Genomic DNA, 10,454 nt, shown 5'->3' with positions numbered 1-10,454 from the left:
CAGCTAATACATATCTAACAATTAGCTTTTTCTACCTTCCTTATCCTCCCATTTAAAAAAGGCATTATTTCTACTTTGTTATAATATGTAATATTTATGATAGTGACCCACCCTCACACCCACCTTTGTTTAATGCTTACCTTCAGTTCTTTTATTCAAGTTCGTCCAGTCATCACTTGGTTGGATGAAGTTCATTCTCTAGTAAATTTCTCGGGAAGGGCTTATGGATGCAGAATTCCCTACATCTGTGTTTTTCTATGGCCTTGATATATGGACAGCTTAACCGAATATAAAATCTTTGATTCACACTCTCTTTGCTTGAGTCCGTTAAAAATGCTCCTCAATTGCTGTCTTGCTTTGCATATTTGTTCTGAAAAGTCTGATGCTACTCTAATTCTTTTGCCTTTTCATATTTGGTAGTTTTACCTGGAAACATCTTTTTGTACTTCTGGAAATTTTCTTGGTTGATAGATAGCTCAAATATTAGCTCTTTTCCATTATTTTGTTTTCTTCTTCAGGGACTCTAATAGTACCAATACTACAACTCTGCTGCCTGCCTTCTAGTTCCAGTTCTTTACTTTCCCTTTGATCCTTTTTACAGAAGAATTTGACTTCTGCAACATTGCATATTAAAAATAATAGATTTACAGAAGAAAACAGGATAAGACAAATCACTTAAAACCAATGCAACTTAAACTAGAGCACTAGCAATTGTAATATAATAATTATAATAAAAATATCAGCACAATTAAAAATTCCTAAAAATAAAAACTATGATAAACTGCATAGGGCATTACCTTAAACAAGCAAACACACAGAAGTGAAGATAGAGACATTTTATGAAGTCGCTGGCTTGTAGTCTTCAGAAATGGCCAGGTCATGAACCTCCAAGGAAGGCTGAAGAGCTGATCCAGATTAAAGGAGAAAAAAGTGACATGACAACAGAAATCCTAAAAAGATGTGGATGAACCTTTGATGCATATGACTTAAGTATAAGCCAGCTTGAAAAGGCTACATACTGGAGGGGAGAGAGGGATGAAGAGATAGAGCACAGAGGATTTTTAGGGCGTGAAACTGTTCTATATAGTACTATAGTGGTAGATACTTGTCAAAACCCATAGACTGTACAACACAAAAAGTGAACCCTAATATAAACTATGGATTCTAATGAATAATAACATGTCAACATTATGGTTCATCAATTGTTGCAAAGGTACCACACCAGTGCAAGATGTTAATAACAGGGGAAACTGGGGAGGGGAGGAGGGAGGAGAGGGCATGTGGGAACTGTCTCCACCTTCCACTCCTTTTTATGTAAATCTAAAACCTGTCTGAGAATTCCCTGGCGGTCCAGTGCTTAGGACTCCGTGCTTTCACTGCCCTGGCCCAGGTTCAATCCCTGGTCAGGGAACTAAGATCCCGCAAGTGCATGGCGTGGCCTAAATAAATAAATAAAGCTGCTCTAAAAAAATAGAAGTCTATTAATTTAAAAAAAAAAAAAGGCAGCCAAATGCTACACATGATCCTGAACCAGGAAGACCATTTTTTCCCCTTTGCTATAAAGGACGTTACTGGGACAATTAGTTAAATTTGAATAAGGGCTTTAGCTTACATAACATTGTGTCAATATCTATTTCCTGATTTTATCATTGTACTGTTAGTTGTGTAAAGGAATGTCCTTGGTTTTAGGAAATATACATTTGGGATTTAGGGATTACAGGAGTATCAAGTGTACAACTCACACAATTCAGAAAAAGACAACAGGGTTTCCTTGGTGGCGCAGTGGTTAAGAACCCACCTGCCGATGCAGGGGACACGGGTTTGAGCCCTGGTCCTGGAAGATCCCACATGCCGCGGAGCAACTAAGCCCATGTGCCACAACTACTGAGCCTGCTTGCCACAACCGCTGAAGCATGCACACCTAGAGCCCGTGCTCTGCAGCAAGAGAAGCCACCGTAGTGAGAAGCCCACGCACCGCAACAAAGAGTAGCCCCTGCTCGCCGCAACTAGAGAAAGTGCGCGCGCAGCAACGAAGACCCAACACAGGCAAAATAATTAATTAATTTAAAAAAAAAACACTCCCTGCTCTCCTCTCCCCCCAGCCCTTGACAACCACCCTTCTACTTTCTGTCTCTATGAAGCTGACAACAGTAGAGACCCCATATAAGTGGAATCATACAGTATTTGTCCTCTTGTGACTGGCTCACTTCACTCAGCATGACGTCCTCAAGTTTCATCCATGTAGTAGCATGGGTTAGAATTTCCTTCCATGGGATGGATAGACTACCTTTTGTTTATCCTTTTATTTTTCAATGGACACTTGGTTGCTTCCACCTTTTGGCTATGGTGAACAATGCTGCTGTGAACACGGATATATAAATATCTCTTCGTGTCCCTGTTGTCAATTATTTTGCGTATATACTGTCATTATAATTTTGATATAATTTTTAAGTTTATAATTTTTTCATCCCATTATTATTTTCCATATTATTTTGTATAATTTGAGTGACAAAGTTGTAAGGGACTTTTACAGATGACCTGGCCCAATTCTCTCATTTTTCAGAGGAAGAAGCTAATACCCAGTAGGCTTTAGTAGATAAAGTCTCACAATTAATTCATGGCAGAATTGAGACTAGAACCCAAGCCTCTGGACTCCTAATCCAGAGAGTTTGCTGTCATACGGGCCCTCCCTGTGACCCTGCTAGTGATATCCACCCCCTCTCCTGCTTGAATCTAAAACTTGTTGAAGACAATCTTATACGCGCTCACATACTTGATATTTTGAAAAACTGGGCAAAGTCGTACTGCCTGTACCTAAATTAATAACTTTTATCTCTGGAAGAGAATTAACTAGCAACTAGCAATGTGTACACGCCTCCTCAAGACTGGCACCAAAAGCAAGACTCCCCAAAGGCAGATATACTACAACAAACAGCTTTGCGACTGGTTACTTGTCATGGCAACGGCTCGAGGAAGAAAAACGAAATCCTAAACTCTCCGGCTTCTACAAGCTTGTAAGAGCCAATTATGCACCTCTCTTCCCAATTCCACGTTTGGTGACGTAACATTGGCAGCTTGAAATCAGCCATAGTGGAAGAGTGTACACCTCAGAAACCAGCAGATGCTACGAACTGTGCCCCATGTTCCCACTGAAAGCCGGCAGTTAAGCATTTATCAGCACCTACTGTTGCCAGGGACTGGGCTCAGAGTTATGGGTGGTGGTGGCAATGTTACTTAGTCCAGCTTATAATCGATAAACCTTAGTCATTTAGTCATATTAAGCCAACCATTTATTCTTCTTTAAAATATTTATTTATTTGTTTTTGGCTGCATTGTGGCGCGCAGGCTTGTCTCTAGTTGTGGCACGTGGGCTCCAGGGCGCGTGGGCTCAGTAGTTGCGGCACGTGGGCTTCTTTGCCCCGCGGCATGTGGGATCCTAGCTCCCCAACCAGGGGTCGAGCCCATGTCCCCTGTATCGGAAGGCATACTCTTTACCACTGGACCCCCAGGGAAGCCCCCCAATCATTTATTCTTACTCTACTAGTTATATTTGTTTCCTCAGGTGTAAAAAGCAACAAAAATGTCATCTATCTCCAGGAAAATTGTATTACGATAACTCGGTAAGCAAGGGTGTCAAGGGAGAACTAATGCGGGTACTTACCTGGCACCTCAGATCCAATTTGCGGGAAGTGCAAGCATCCTCAAAGAACAAGAAGCCAACAAGCGTAGTGTATGGAGAAGAGAAACCTTACTCTGAAGAGAACAGAATTCACATACCCAGGGCACAGGTTGATTCCTGAGGCAAGGGATATTTGGGGGTGTGGTTTTGTCATGCCAGCCACCCACCTTCCCACCAAGCCCCAGAGATACGACAAGGGAACTTAAGAATGTGGCCTTGGTTCCTCGGAGTCTGATAGCTTCATTACAATTCAGGCGCAGAGAGGACCTGACGGAGAGGAGTGGCAGGTCATCAGTGAGCAGACTAAGGTAAGTTTCTTAGAGCAGGGGTCCCCACCCCCTGGGCTGTGGACTGCTACTGGTCCTTGGCCTGTCAGGACCTGGGCTGCACAGCTGGAGGTGAGTGGTGGGCAAGCATCTGCTGCTCTCCATCACTCCCCATCGCTGGTGTTACCACCTGAACCACCCCCCCCCCGCCTCCCCCGCAATCCGTGGAAAAATTGTCTTCCACGAAACCAATCCCTGGTGCCGAAAAGGCCAGGGACCGCTCTCTTAGATGGAAGACACAGCAACAAACTCAGCCCTTCTGCGGGTAAAACACCAAGAAAACTCAAATGGAGACAACCAGAACTTGCAGGTTAGTTGGGTCAGAACACAGTGTCTAGACTGGTTGTAGGTCCCAGCGACCCTGACGGATGTGGAGTCTGAACCAAGTGTTGTTTTTGTTACCAATGAAGTTGTAACCTACTCCCTTATTTGTTACCCAGGGTGGGTGGTTTAGGAAACTAAGGGTTATAACAGTTCAGAGAGGATAAATGACAATCTTTCCACCATGTATACCACATTTGATGTCCACATGTGCAGGAACAGAAGTGTCCTCTTCACCCTCAGTATTCTTAAGTGATGTTGGTCATGTAGTTGGTCCCTACTTTATTGCGTGTTTAATAAACAAATTCATGGATCCCTTTCTTTCCATTCCCAGCACCACTAACAAAGATCAGGCATAAATACTTAGTACCTATGATGTCCAGGCACTGTGCTAGAGATGAAGAGACAAAGGTAGAATTCTTCTCCTCAAAGACTTAAGGTCAGTAGAAGGAAATGAACATGCTACAGCAGTAGTCCTGTGATTGGTCTCCACTTCCTTGGTCTCCTTCCTACTCCAACCCATAGTGGATGTGCTAGTAGTTTCACTGTCCTGAAAGACCACTTCGATCATGTCACCCACCCAATCATCTCTATGACACTCCCATGCCGGTAACGTCCAGTCCAACCTCCTCAGAAGCTGGGCTACCCCAGGCCAACTCCTCTCTGAAGCTCTCCAATGTTTCCCACGACTCTGCTACACAACATCCCTGATCCAGACAAACCAATTTCATCATCGTTCATTGAACGTGCCCTGTGTTTCTTCTCCCCCTTTAAAACATACCTCTTTCCCTACAAATGCCCTCCCTGTTCATTTTTCATATCCGCATCCCTTCTGCCTTCCAAAATCCTGTTCAAGTTAAACTTTACCCAGAGTCTTTTCTCCACCTTAGAGGTGAGGCTTATTCATTCATTCAACAAGACAAATTAGCTGCGTCTTTACTGGGTGTGAAGAACTATACTCAGTGCTAGGGATGTACAGCACCTGGAAAAAATGCCTTACGTGTAATAAATTCTTAAATAATTATTGACTTGCTGTGAAATAGAAATTCTGGTCCTATTTAATCTTGTCCTTACCCAGTGAATATCTGTAAGCCTATTAAGAACTTGATGGAGTGATTGAAACTTCCCAAATTAAAGAATATTATAATATATATCTGTCTTGCTTTGACAGTTAAAGGAAGGTTATTTGTAATCTCTACAGAAATAAGTGGTATCTGTTCTTTTGTCAAAGTGAACAATGCATTCTTCCAGGTAAGAAACGTCTGTCCTTGTCCTCACAGTGGCCAGTTTGAAGTCTTTCGAGCTTGAGATTTTAGCACTTACTGTAACTTGTCCCACTATTAAATATTGCCTTGTGTCTTGTGAGTCCTGTATACTATAAGCCCACATGCAGCAACGAAGACCCAACACAACAACAACAACATAAATAAATAAATAAAACTCATCAGGGGACTTCCCTGGTGGCGCAGTGGTTAATCCACCTGTTAATGCAGGGGACATGGGTTCCATCCCTGGTCTGGGAAAATCCCACATGCCATGGAGCAACTGGGCCCATGCAACACAACTACTGAGCCTGTGCACCGGAGCCCACGAACCACAACTACTGAGTCCGAGTGCCACAGCTATTGAAGCCCACATGCCTAGAGCCTGTGTTCCGCAACAAGAGAAGCCACCGCAATGAGAAGCCTGCTCACCACAATGAAGAGTAACCCCCGCCCCCCGCTCACTGCAACTAGAGAAAGCCCATGAGCAGCAACAAAGACCCAACGCAGACAAAAAAAAAAAAAAAAACTCATCAGAAAACGGAGGATTTTCAGTGAACTGAAGAAACCTAAATAAACTAAAATTCAGAAAGCAAGGAGTCCTTCACGGAAGAGAAAATGTTCCTGGCTGCTCTTCTTCCTGTGAAATGCTGAGAAGAGGGCTCTGCCCTATCTGGTGGGCAAGGAAAAGCCAACCAAATCTTTAACAAGTTTAACAGCATAGGTGGTTGGGCGTGACAGATCAGAATTCAGAAGAACTCCAGTCACACAGCAAGTTTGTACCCACTCACCAACTCTTCCAATAAGTCTTCACAGAATACTGGAGAGCAATATGCCAATGGCTGGGGCAGAATAAGAGGCTTGAGACACAACCATTTTCAGGTGTGCAGGGCCTCTCCTAAGTGCAAGACAGATGCCCTTAGAATAAGAAGGCAGAGCAGGAGAGCTGACAGAAGTCTAACCTAAATGCCTATGGCTTTCAGTTCCAAATGCTGGGGAAGGAGAAAAAGAACTGAGAGAAACTCTGCTCGAACAATCTGAGTTTCCACAGAATAGGAGGCAACTGTCCCCCACAGACTGGTAAAAGTACAGCAGGATAGACAGAGATCTCCTGAGTTACAGAAATCTGGAGCCAGTACTGGAGAACAAAGAGAACTCCTCAATAACCCCAAAAGTTGTCAACCAAGCTATAAAGCAGAAAGGCATCACCAATAGTTTAAAGAACTGATAGCTCAGCTGTAAAGTACAAAGAGATCTCTGAAAACTTGCCATTGCTCAGATCTTTCTCCCTGCAGAGCAGAAAGTCCTAATTCCACCATCAAAACATTTAGAAACGATGTTGAACTAAATCCAGCTAAAAATACAACAAAGTCCAAACCAAGGTCAACTATTGAACAAATTGACTCAGCCCCCAACTCTGGTGGCCGGACACAAAAAGGGTATGCACTTTTCTAGAGGAAGATATTTACTTTATCCTTTACTATTTTTATATCAGTACATATCATTCAGTGTGCAATCAAAAATTACAAAACACATGAAGAAGCAATAAAATGAGATCCATGGAAAGGAAAGAAAAGAAACAGTCAATAGAAACAGACCCAGAGATGGCCTGAAGTTGGAATGATCAGATAAGAACTTTAAATTAGCTGTGTTAAAATGCTATAGGGTCTAGTAGAAAAGGTGAACAATATGCATGCAAAGATAGAGAAATTTAGCAGAGACATAAAATCTATTACAAAAAAGAACCTCATGGAAAAGTTAGAAATAAAAAGTTCAGTATCAGAAAAGAATAATTCACTAGATAGGATTAACAGCAAACCAGATATAGCAGGAAAAGGAGAACCAATGAACTTGGATATGAGACAACAGAAAGCATCCAAGTTGAGAAAGATAGTAAGAGGGAAAAAAAAAAAAAAAGACCTGAGTGTCCAATATCTGTGGAACAATACCCAATGGTTTAATATATAGGTAATTGAAGTCTCAGAAAGAAAGGAGAGACAGAATGGAGAAGAAATATATGAAGAGATAATGACTAAGAATGTCCTGCAATTTGATGAAAGACATCAATTCATAAATCCAAGAAGTTAAAGAAACCTCAAAGGAAAAAAAAAATCTAGGCATATCATAATCACAAGTTTAAAGCAAAGATAAATAGCAAATATAAAATCAGTTAGAGAAAAAAAGGCACATTAAATACAGGAAACAATAGCAAATAGATGAAAATAAAAGTAAAAATGCTAAAGAAATGAACCAGTGAAAACATCCTACAAAACCAAGGCAAAATAAAGACATTTTCAGACTGACAACAGCAGAGAGAACTTATCCTCAGAGACCTGCACTATAAGTTTTTCCGGCTGAAGGAAAATGATGCCAGATGAAGCTCAATATATGCAGGAAGGGATGGTGGGTAAATATGCATTTTAAAAAAAAACTTAAAAAAATCTTCACCTTTTAAATATATTTATTTAAATGTCTCTTTGAAAAATTATTGATGTTTTAAAACAAAATGTAAAGTAATAATGCATTGTAGGGTTTATGGTATATGTAGAAGGAAAATATAAGATAATAAGAGAACAAAGAGTGGATGTGGGTAAATTAAAATGTACAGTTATGAGGTTCTTATACTATCTATACAGTTGAATATTATTTGAAGGTAGACTAGGGTAACTGAAAAATACTTATTAAAATCTCTAGAGCACCTTCTAAAAATAACACAAAGTTGGACATAACACTAAAAAGTGAATAGATGAGGCAAAATAAAATACTAAAAATAACACATGATCACACACACACAAAGGAAGGACAGGAGGAATGGAGAACCAAAGAACGAATGGGAAAATAAAAGCTAACTAACAAGACAGGATACTTAAAGCCAACCATATCAATAATTACATTCAATGTAAATGGAATATACACTTCATTCACAGGCAGAGATTATGCACATCCCCAGTGGTTGATGTTGGCTGCCATCAGCAACCTCTCTCGGACCAGTAGCTGTAACACTTACGCGTGGCCTCCCTGTGTGGCTTGGGATTCCTCACTCATGGCACTGAAATTCAAGGGTGCACATCCCAAAGAGAAAGAGAGAGCCAGAGGGGACCTGCATATCCTTTTATGACTTAACTCTGGAGGTCTTATTTCTGAGGTCATTACAAAGAATCACCACATTCAAGGGTAAAAGGCCTTCCACTTCTTAATTGGGGGAGAGGCAAGTTTCTGGAAGAGCTTATAAGACTGCAAATACTGTTGCAGTCATTTTTGGAAAGACAAAAATCTGTCACAGGCTCCATTTGATGAGGTAGTGACTTGGTTATTTTTTAGGTTCCAAGCCATTACTAGGCATCTCTCTTCAATTATAGGTAGGCCAGATGGTCAGTTATCTCCATGATCAGTGGTGGACAGGATCCTCTAACATTCGTAGGGACTGGGCTAAAGGGGATATTTTGATCACTCTTCCTAAATGAAGTAGCACCAAGGCCTAGATATGAAGCAGTTTTGTCAGAGAGATTAGGGCTTGGCAAATTATTACTTGAGGGCCAAATGCAGCCTGCAACATGTTTTTGTAAATAAAATTCTATTGGAACACAGCCACCCCTATTTGTTTATATAATATCCCTGGCTGTTTTCACATTACAATGGCAGACGTGAGTTGTTGCAACAGAGACCTACAATATTTTCTATATGGTCTTTACAGCAAAAGATTTCTGACTCATACCTCATCATAGGAACAGGTGGATGTACTTTCCTGTCTCAGGATCTGAGGATCTGAAAGGAGATTTTCCCAGTCTCCTTCAGTCTCATCTGTTTGATTAAGATGCGCTGGAGGAGGGGCTGGTAGGGTGCTCTACTTTTAAGAGGTGGGAGGATGGTGGATATCTTGGCCACCAAGTGTATTGATGAAGCTAAGCGCACCACAGATCAGAGGTAGATGTCTATACAGATATTTCTTAAGAAGATCTCAGACTAGGTGGAATCTTATCCACAGACTCCAGATCACTTCTTGTCCCATCTATTTACTAAGAGTAGATGGCAGAGTCAATGGAACAGCCTTTATTGGGGTTGGGGTAGTCTGACACAGGAAGGAATCAAAGAATCACCTCAGAAGACTTCTCTGTGGTGGGGGGATTGGATGATCAGGTCTTCCGGATCACTGCTTTTCAAGCATACATATTTCTGGGGTTTTCCTTCTATCTTATGCTCATTACTTTTTTTGTCTCCAGTAAAGGCTCTTTCCGTAGCATAAACAGGGAGTCAGCTGTCATGGGCTCTCCCTCAATAATAGCAAGTTCATGGAAATAGGTATTCATGGAAAATGTTTTATGAAAGCATCCTCCATGTCTTGAATTCTCTGCCTGTAAATATTTGTTTCCTCTACATTGACAATTTCTGTCCAGTCCTTACATTCTTCTTAAATCAATTTGTTTTAAAGAATGTCCATCTGCTCAGGGAGTTCTCTAAGAGCCTCTATTTTTAGGGCTTTGTATTTATTTTCCAGTTGTGCTTTTGTTAAGTGCAGTGATCAAAAGTTGTTATAACTTTTTGTTGTTTTTCTCCCTCTTCATGCCCAGCTCACACCCCATCACTCATTTTATTTTTTAACAATAATAATCATAGCTGCCATTTATTTCATGTTTACCATTATTGAGATACTGAACTAGATATTCTGTATAACTTATCTCAGTTAAACCTTCACACTTGATATTCTTCACTGCATTTATTAGGGAGGAATTTATTAACCCAGTTATAATGATATAACCTAAACATCAAGACACCCAATTATAATACAAAAGACATAAAACATTATTTAGAAAGAAAAATTCTCAGCAACCCAGAATATATTTGTTATAAGATTAAGGTACATATATA

The sequence above is a fragment of the Aethalodelphis obliquidens genome, unplaced genomic scaffold (genome assembly GCF_003676395.1).
Source record: "Aethalodelphis obliquidens isolate GAN/ISIS:26980383/991018 unplaced genomic scaffold, ASM367639v1 scaffold87, whole genome shotgun sequence".
Lineage (NCBI taxonomy): Eukaryota > Metazoa > Chordata > Mammalia > Artiodactyla > Delphinidae > Aethalodelphis > Aethalodelphis obliquidens.
This window is presented reverse-complemented; position numbering follows the sequence as displayed.